The 10551-nt window shown below is 38.9% G+C and overlaps 1 protein-coding gene across 1 annotated transcript in view; it reads left to right on the top strand.

Moving 5' to 3' along the window:
• The window catches only part of LOC126378018 (227 kDa spindle- and centromere-associated protein), a 118179-nt gene continuing 107628 nt past the window's right edge, over positions 1-10551 (top strand). Inside the window, exon 1 of the mRNA XM_050026071.1 lies at positions 1-292. The gene's annotated coding sequence lies outside the window, so the exon portion shown is untranslated. The remainder of the gene's footprint in view (positions 293-10551) is intronic.

Below are 10551 nucleotides of genomic sequence, written 5' to 3'. Positions count from 1 at the left end.
CATTCCAATCGGTGTTGGTTCGTTTCGCTCGCCGTTTGTTTTGTTTACTTTTTATTTTATACGCTATTTTATTCGCCTTTTGTTTACATCAATAAAACAATTTGTGCTGCGCCAACTCTACAATGTGTTGTGTGTTACTGTGATATCGTATTGTTGTAAAAATCCACACATTTTTACTCGCAACATTAGTGATAATTTTGGTTGTATTTTTTGTGGTTTTATTAGTTTGTTCGTGCGTGTTAAGACATCATCTGCTAAAATAACTTAGCGCAAACTTCTTGTAAACTATCAGGTGAGTTATTTGGGTTGTGGTGTTTTAATATATGGGTGTTTTATAAGTACATGATCGCGGTTGCAAAATTACCGATGGGGCAGTCTGTAGGTGTTGTTTTTGCCTTATTGGAGTGCTGATTGCAAATTTTTTTTTTCTCTGGCGGGAGTTTGACCTCGATACGGGTTTATTTGGAAGAAAAATCTTGTTTATTTAAGATTACAGCGACGAGATAATACGTCAAATAGTTCTGTTACCAAGCAGAAAGACGTAAGTTTGATTGCTTTGTAAAATCACGTATACTGTTCGCAAACAAGTTGTTGGAAGAGTGTAAAACTTGTCTACCTTCAATATATAAATGGATTCACGTAGGTACATAAATTGAGGCCTTAAAAATTATGGAGAATAATGTTTACGAAATGAATGGCTTAGCAACGAAACAGGAAATAGTCTGCCAATAAAGTTAACAATGAAACATTCAGAGGTAATGTACCTACTCTAAAGTAACTATACCTATTTGTATTTCATCTTATTCATTCATAATTAATAAAAAGTCCATTTTTCAAATTGAAATGGACTGATAACTGTGGTGTCTAATAATGTGGCTTGTCTAACAAGTAAATTAATTGACCTAAGTAGTTAGGTTAGTAGTAAGTTCAACTTTGAACTTTATTTCATAAAAATGAAAACTTATTCTTGATTTGTAATAAGACTAATTTCTGTTTAAATAATTTGGTCACTATAAATTGAAGTTTTCAAATCTTATAAGAACTGTAAAAAGTAATTTTTTTTTTTTGGTTTGGTTTTCCCCGAAGGGTAAGGCAAAGGGAACTATGCCCATACAGCCATGTCTGACGTATTTTTTTTCTTGATGATTAATGAAATGATGAAAGGTGATGATGATGAAACCTAAGCCCCCACCCTCGGAGTAGACTCCTACTCCGAACCCCAAACGAATTAACTCAAAAGTCCGCATAAACTTTTGAGTTATGAAGCGGCTTCCTGACACGAAGCGAAAATAGGCAGATACACTTTGTTTATTGAATACTCCAATATAATAACACTCGCGAATGTCTTCCGACTAACTTAATGCGATCATTAACCACAAAACACCACTTCGTATTAATTATTTAGATTATTCAATGAAGAAAGCAACTGTCCCGTTCCCGCCTCCCGCCAAAAAAGTGTAAAAAGTAAACTGTCCAATGCTAACTAGAAATCTTTTTCTTTCTTTGTCATTTTTATTTATCTTAAAATATGTAGCAGAGGTCTATGCTATATACATCCACTCCTCGCCACCTATGTTTAAGTCCCATGAAGTAGAGGGAAAGAGCCTTATTAACTGGGCCCAAATCCTGGACATGAACATGTGACGTTATGATGTAATTTTTTTTTTGTTATGATGTTACATGCTTAAAATAATAATATGCCAAATAGGAACCTACCTATAAGTACATTATTATTTATACATTGGTCTTATGCTACATCCTATAGGTACTGTTACAACTCTTCCTTTCTTACTTATTAATTCTTTACATTGTATGCAAAAACAACACCATAAGTGATGCAAAAACCTCAACTTGCAAATAGCCTGTTTAACATTCAAAATGTTCTGTCACTTTCATTTGTTTTCCTGAAAGTACAACATAGAACACAACCTCCCCTCTAAAGTAGAATTAAAACTGTAGAATAAAGAGGATAAACTTATCTGGAGAATTGTATTGTACAATATAGAACACAATAATATTCCAGAATACACAACGAATAGAGGAAAGTAAAGAATGAAAAAAGAAATGTTCTTAAAACTGTGAAGCCAGTACGGCAATTTCTTGGTTTGACTGGCTGTTTTAGAAGGTACTTTTTTTTCTTTGAATCTTAGCATTTATTTATGTTTCCTTTTTGTCTTTTACAATTTGCTGTTATGTGGCCTAGCTAAATTTTATGGTTATGGTAGGGAAAAAAACAAATATACAGGTTACAATGCACAAGACGACCGTTTAATATACTATCGCCTAATATACTTGAAACCAGGGTTATAGGGGTCTTTGACCACACACCCACGTGATAGAAAAAGAAGTTGATGATATGACACGTAACATAAGCTCACGGCTAAATCCCAATTGGGATAGTCAGAGATACATCCATCGCAAGATGATCTAAGTACCGACACCTCACTGAGCTTTCTGTTAGACCAACGTGATAGGTGGTGAGCTGTATCACCGTCTGTAATGATCGAGCTAATTGTGTTAGTGAAAACAGCACTTAAAACATATAACATAAATAACATCCATAAGAGCCAATTGTACCTATCAATTGGCCAAAGACAAGCCGTCTCAAACAGATGTGAAACAATTGAGCATTTAACAGCAACACTTGAGAAATTAGGACACTGTCTAGTTTGTTATAATGTACGTTCATTGCCTAGACTTGGGCTTGATGCCTAAAACGACTAGAGATAGTCTGAATTGATATTTGGCATCTGGGGGGTTAAAAAGGCCACATCGAAGCAGTTCATCTAAAAAAGCAATATTGGAATTTGGTAGAAAGGGTTAACCCTTTCACGAGCAGAGACCATGGGTCATTTATGGTTTATAACAGGTAGTATGACACCTTGGATTCGGAACGTCATTAGACATTCTGTCCTTGAATGTGTTAAATACGGTGGGAAGTTTATTATATGTAACTATACACATATAAAAGTAAGTGCACAATGCAAACAAGTTTAATGTCAAATAGCAGTATTGTTTTTTAAATGAATTGCTTCAATGTGGCATTTTTAAAGCCCCAGGTTCTCAGGTTCCGGTTCCAGGTTTCTATAAGAAGAAGAGCCCCAGGAAAGCGTTATTATTTTATTAATATGTCCTAGTTTTTGAAAGAAGGAAAGAATAATTTATTATATCAGGATGTTACACAGACATACACACATAAACAGCCTATACACGTCCCACTGCTGGGCACAGGCCTCTCAATCAACCGGAGGGGGTATGGAGCATACTCCACCACGCTGCTCCAATGCGGGTTGTTGGAGCTGTTTTTACGGCTAATAGCCGGGACCAACGGCTTAACGTGCCCTCCGAAGCACGGACCATCTTACCTTTTTGGTCAGTCAGGTGATTCAAGCCTGAAAGTGATTTCGACATCCCCATCGGGAATCGAACCCGGACCTCCAGATCGTGAGCCTAACGCTCTAACCACTAGACCACAGAGGCTATTACACAGTCAGTGAAATATAAACACACAGGCACACATAACATCAGCATCTCAGCTTTCCTTTGTTGTATTATTTAGATGGACTCATGGGCGGATCCGGGGGGGGGGGGGGGACGGTCATGGGGTCATAAGACTAAAGTAAGACCCAGAGGGGGTGAGGACCCAGAGGGGTGAGGCCTGATACGAATTAGTACGGGGCGGAGTTACTGTTCTATACGTAGTATTATTTTCTTGATAAAATGCTGTAATAATGATGATGAGTCGTGTAGAAGTAATGTGTGGATCAAATCGATAGTTTCTTAACTGTTTTTGTTCATTGTAATAGTGTGTCACCCTCGTGTTCTGTTAGTTAATGTCTTTGCACAGTGTAAACACAAGCAGTGGTGCAGCCCCGTAATATTTTTTAGGGCTACGACGATTGTTTAGTATCTGTAAACAGGGGTGCTATTCTCGTAGATCTAAGTTTGTTCTTACTGACGAAAGATACTTATTAAGTTTCACGCATTTTGTACCTACATTACCTACATAGTATTATTTTAATGGTACGTGATAAAATGTCAAATAAGGTAATGAAATGAGGGACTTTCCAGGCCATATTCCCCAAAACGAATATAGATGGCGCTGCACTGATTTGCCTTCGTTTAACCTTCTAATTTCATGGAATAACAAACATAATTCCTCTTTTATCTTTGTTTTTGGGTATAAATGAAGACCCTTGTTATTACACTTAGGCACAACACATCGTCCACCGATTATTAATCCTGATCAAAATAAAGAGCAGTAATATGGATAGTAAGATAGATAGACCTTCACCAACCCGCATTGGAGCAGCGTGGTGGAGTACGCTCCATACCCCCTCCGGTTGATTGAGGGGAGGCCTGTGCCCAGCAGTGGGACATATATAGGCTGCTTATGTTAATATGGATAGCAACATAATTCTAATACATATCTGATCCAACTATCAAGCAACAATTCTTTTTTTATATAAGACTTTAAAAATTATATTTTTTAATCATTATGTACTCAACCAATGAGAAAATAGGTAATTATCACGTTAAATGTTCGTGTCTTCTTATCGTGTGGGTTACGCTATTTAAAGTTACGAGTAAGTTGTCATACTGTTCGTATATACGTTGCGGTAGTGTTTCGTGTCAAGTGGGATGACGTCGGGCAGTCGCGTAACAGTAAACGCAACTGCAATTTACGAGTGCATCTGTTAACGTCTCACCACTTGTCCGAGAGTGCATGCTGTAAACATGCGTGCATGTGTCGAAGATGGATCGAGTTTTATGGGCTAATGATGAAATGCATAAGCTCACGCCTATTTCCCACCGGGTTGAGCAGAGACTATGGAATTCCATTTGCTTCGATCCTGACATGATTTTGTTGCTTCCTAGGTTACTTAGCTCATAATGCGATGAATGTAACTCTGATTACCCCAATTGGGATTACGGTCGTGAATAAGACATATTAATATCTATCACTCCAGAGTGGTAAGTAACATTCCTACTTCCATATTATCTGTCTACCTCTTCTAGGATACAGGCGTGATGCTATTTTGTCCACTCCTAGTGCAGCAGAGAAGTTAGGCAAGAAAAACAAGACGAAGGACGTAATATACGATCCCGACGACCCGATTACTCTAGCCATAGAGCTGGCCAATCAGCTCGCGACAACAAACACTTCAGAACCCCGATACCGACCCCGCCGCCGTGGTCGACAATTACCCTCATTCAGCGCTTATCGCTATCGCCCACTAGGGTCGATTAATTCTTTAATGGCCAAGTTAATGTTATTTGCGGCAAATCTACAATAAGTAACGTCAAAAAAAGACGAACTGTTTTCGGGTTCCGAATCTCAAAACGAAAAATGGAATCGTTTTATAAACAAGTTAATGATCCTATAAAATAATAGGGTTTCTAAATTCTATGAAAAAAAAAAACGAAAAATTGAAGTCGTTCCATTAGCTCACGTGAAGCTTACTTTATGTAAAAAAGCTTATTATAAGATTAATGACTACCTAAATGATAAAAATGTCTGGTATTGAATGTGTTCCTCTAGTTATTAAATAACTTGTAATGTATAACTTCATTGGTTTTTAAAAGATGTGTTGCTGTTGCAGTTTCTTGTCATTTCTTCTCCTCAGCCATAACACCTTGCGAAATGACGTAAATTCAAAAATGTTACATTGACCTTCAACAAGTTTATCCATGATAATTACGTTGAATAAATGATTCTGATTTCTGATTTCAGACAACCCACAATACTTCTTTACTTGAACAATGCACGTCATGACGTAACACATCGTGGGAGTACAAATTAAATTAGGTTTTCGAAATTAATTATGTTGGAAAAGTCGGTCATGAGCCAGTCAGTGATACGTATCTGATGATTCATTTGCACTCGTGAACTAGTGGCAGTAGGGGCCCGTGGGGGAACGTCTAAACTCTCTTTTTTTATAGTGACTTATTGTATGTCAAAAAAAAAAACAAAAATGTTTTTAACAAGACACGGCGAATTTATTAAATACATCATATAAGGGAAGCTACAAGGAAAGAGAGGAAGGGGAAGACCAAGAAGAGCTTACATGGAAGAGATTAAAGAGAAAGCGCACGTCGTATCTTATAAAGAAGTGAAAGAATTGGCTTTTGATAGACAAGAAGGGAGAATGCCACGAAAGGCATTAACTACTTGGCCGGACATATGGGGAACGCTAAGGGCTCTCACTAGGTACAAAGTTTAACAGACCCGAGGATGCCCAGGTGGACGCGAAACTTTGTTCAGAACGTCGCGCCGTTTGAGCGGAGCTAAAATTACCTATTGCAGAAAAATATAATATTTTTTTTATATATTTTATAATTATATAGGTATTCGTGGTGATTCCTCTAGACTATACAGTCTTTAAAATATAAACAACCCTATTGACTTTGAGTACGTACATACATACATAAACTCACGCCTATTTCCCACCGGAGTAAGCAGAGACTATAGAATTCCATTTGCTTCGATCCTGACACACTTCTTTTGCTTCCTCCACATTCATCAATCGCTTCATGCACGCACGCCGGTTCAGAGTAGATCGTATTAAACCTTTTCTAAGAACATCTCCAATTTCGTCATCGTAAGTTCTCGGTCTTCCTCTGCCAGCCCTACCATCAACTTTCGCATTGAGTACGGAACTCTTAAGAAATCGAATTAATTTCGCTCTTCGTGTGTTGCAAGGTTTAATTACGGTCGTAAAGATTAACTTGATTTGATATTATATTAATAAGTGAGATTTTCATCATATTCAATTATTATTTTAGTGCTTCTATTACTAAAATCACTAGTCATTATTTTATGTTTATTATGCTGTTTATGAGCACTGGGTAGAACGCTTGTCTCTCACTTTGAGGTCGCAGGTTCGAATCCAGCACATGCCTAAACCAATGATTGTCGAATTTGTTTTCGAATTTATGTTTGGATCATAAATGATTATCACGTGCTTAGCGGTGAAGGAAAACATCGTGAGGAAACCCACATTCGGTATGTGACCTAACCTGTATTGGGCTGGCTTTCCCTTCGCGGGTTAGTCAGACAGACAGTCGCTTCTGTAAAAAACCGGACCTGTCAAATCTTCAGGTTAGGTAAGCGGACCCTGTGGAAAACGGGACAATGCTAGGGAGATGATGATAATGATGCTGTTTAAGTGTACATTTAACTATCATCTCAACCTGGCTTAATGAATGAAATTATTCAACTGCTTCTCTTCCCGGGCATGTCATAAAATCCGACATGGGGAATGTGTATTTGAGTTGTATTTGTACACTAATCTCTTGTAAAAAATCATAATACTACCTCAAAAAGAAGATAAGATAGAGGTGGTAAGATGATCCGTGCTTCGGAAGGCACGTTAAGCCGTTGGTCCCGGTTACTATTTACTGATGTAAGTGAGTAATCGTTACGTGAGTCATGTCAGGGGCCTTTGGCGGCTCAATCATAATCCTGACATCAGGGTTGATGAGGCTGGTATTCCACCTCACAACCCTCACGATAAGAAGAAGAGACCTCTGACTACCCCATTCGGATATAGTCGTGAGCTTGTGTTATGTGCGGAATCGAACATGGCGCCTATCCCTGTCTAAATAACGGCTTCCGGGACTAAAATAACTTTTATGCCATCACCAACGTGAAACTTCATCCAAGATGGACTAATGGAAACCAACTCGTGCCAAATGTGCATTTTTCACTTATCAAAGAAAACATGACTCATTTTACTTCGAAGAACTTTAGATGGAAAATATAATATATATATTCAAACTAGCTTTTAGCTTTTTGTGTGTAGTTTTCACTAACACAGTTGGCTCGATATTAGGCTAGTTTCCGACTAGTCAAATCAGTTACTTTTTACTAAACGTCAAAACATGAAATAACGATGGAATTTGTATGAAAAAGCACACTGTGACGTCATAGAAAAACATGACAAAATTTCGGACTTATTATTACATTTTTCTTGTAAACATAAACAAGTTAAATAGTAAAAAGAAAATGTTTTTCGTTAGTTTTAGATCTGTCTTTATTTAGTAATCGGAATTGAATAATTTATCTTGAACCTAGTACAGTCATGAGCAATACAATGTACCCACTTTAGGACTCTGTCGCACTAACATATTTGACATTTAGTGCGACTTACAGTTCAATTTGTCAAAAAAGTTAATGTGACATGGTACCAAAGTGTATACATATTAATGCACGTGACCGTACACGACTGTGTATTCTAGTTAGACGGCGGCGCCGACGTCGGCTTAATTACGATACATAGATCGAATGAATTGCGCATGGACAGGAGGAGGACCCGGTGGTGTAATGGTTGACACGCTCGTCCCGGCTTGACAGGAGCTGCGGGTTCAAGTAGCGTCAGAGTCAGATTTTTTCGATTTAAATTTTCTCTTTGTGAATTTCCGTACGCACGGGTAAGGCCGTCCATTAATCTTGTTTTTTTTTTTGGCTTCTGTCGAGTCTTCCGTATTTGGCGTTTTACGTCAAGATCTTCTAAACGCTTCTTTTCGTACAGGTCCACGTTTTTGTGAACAGTGTAACGCCATTCCGGTCTACGACGAGCTCGCTCCTCCCAACTATCAGGTGGAATATCACAAGCCACAAGGTTGCGCTTGAGCACGTCTTTGTAACGCAGGTATTGCCCTGCCTTGGTGATACATGGTGAGGTCCAAGACTACACCCCCCCCCATCGTATATCACGTGTATTTTAAGTACCTACCAAAATAACTGCACGAAACGCCGCTTTTCGGTTCAGTATCGCGCGTTTGCCGAAAAAATAAATACTCGTGATTAGTGATGGGCAGGGAAAGAAAAAATTGGGTGGGAAAGAAAAAATATCGGGAAAATATGGGAAAATAAAATAAACACCCGAAAAATTCCCGAATCATGGGAAAATATTTTTTATTTAATTGTTTTTAATCTTATTATTATTTGTATGTCGTTTCCATGTCTCGGGTCGGGTCTGTCATGGAGTCCCGGACTTTTGGAAGGCGTGCGTGGGGCCGAAGCCAACACGTAGAGGCCCCTTAAGACAATTTACTCTAAATGTGTTGTGACACCAACCGGCGATTATCCCTGTATGCACTATGGGAGTGCACCCAAAGACAATCCCTGGTTCGTGTAGGACTATTGCAGATTATGGGAACAAAAGGAACTGGGCTATTGGGTTGGGGGTTAGTGAACCTATATACTGGGGCTATGGGGGACTATGGCGCCTGCTCGACCAATGTTAATAACAGAGATACATTGGGCAGGCGGTGACTCGTCACTCACTGGTTGGGCCACCTATCTAGCCGACGCGACTGGACGGCAAGGCAGCAACAAGGTTGTGAGCATCTCAGGGTGTCAAGAGGTGTACACCGCTTTCTGCGAGGCGGTTTACCCGCCTTACCAACTCGCGACTTATGCATCTTTCACTTCCACCCTGCGAGCGTATAGCTCTAACGCCCCACTCTGGCTGGCCAATGAAGTCAAGCCAGAGGTGAGAGTCCTGCGGCCCCCGCTAAGGTCCACTCCGGCCAGCCAGTACTGTTACCATCTTTGTTGCTCTTCTTTGGACTCTCTCTAGTAGTGCAATGTCCTTCCGATAGTAAAGTCTCCATATTTGAAACCCATGTTCTAACAGCGGTTTGACGTAAGTAAGTTTTGTAAAGCCTAAGAAACAATTCCGTATCTATATGATAAAAAGCTTTTCTAATTATGTATAAGAGGGAGTTATCCTTCTTAGTGATTCCAATAATGTGTTCGTCCCACTTTAGATTATGTGTTATCGTTATGCCAAGGTCTTTTTGTTTTTTAACACACTCGAGAGGTTTTGAGTCAATGGTGTAACTCAACGTGGGGTGGTTACTGCCAACATGCAACACAGTGCATTTGTCTACGTTTAATGTGATTAGCCAATCTCGGGTCCAAGCAATTACTCTATCAAGATCATCTTGGATTATATTATGGCTAATAAGTGGATTCCCTGTTATTTTCGTGTCATCTGGAAAGAGTGATATATCAGACATGATACCATGTTTAAGATCTGTAAGGTAGATACTGAATAAAATAGGTCCTAATACCGATCCCTGCGGCACACCGCTGAGGACTTTTCTGGGAACAGAGTATGATTCTCCGATGCGCACAGAGAATGTGCGATTTGACAGGAAGTCTTCAATCCACTTCACGACATTGCCTCTGATTCCAAAGGGCTCTAATTTAGCAATCAATGGTGTGACAGGAACTCGATCAAAAGCTTTTTCATAGTTCAAGTAAATAATATCTGTAGGTATTCGTAACTCCCAATTTCTTGCACAAAACCATGTTGCTCCTCGATGATGACATTCTCTCGTGCCAAAAGCATCCTATATATCCTATAATATGTAGATATCTTTGCATGAAATTATTAAAATCGAACATTCCATTCAAAATATATTTCCAATTAGATCATCGGCTTTCCATACTTTGGCCGGCCCAAATTTGAAAGTGCCGGTCAGAGAAAAAAAATATGTCAAACCTTTCGAGTAGATTGTTCTGAACATTTTTTACTA

The sequence above is a fragment of the Pectinophora gossypiella genome, chromosome 25 (assembly GCF_024362695.1).
Source record: "Pectinophora gossypiella chromosome 25, ilPecGoss1.1, whole genome shotgun sequence".
NCBI lineage: Eukaryota > Metazoa > Arthropoda > Insecta > Lepidoptera > Gelechiidae > Pectinophora > Pectinophora gossypiella.
The sequence above is the reverse complement of the archived record's forward strand: the minus strand, read 5'-3'. Positions and strand labels throughout refer to the sequence as shown.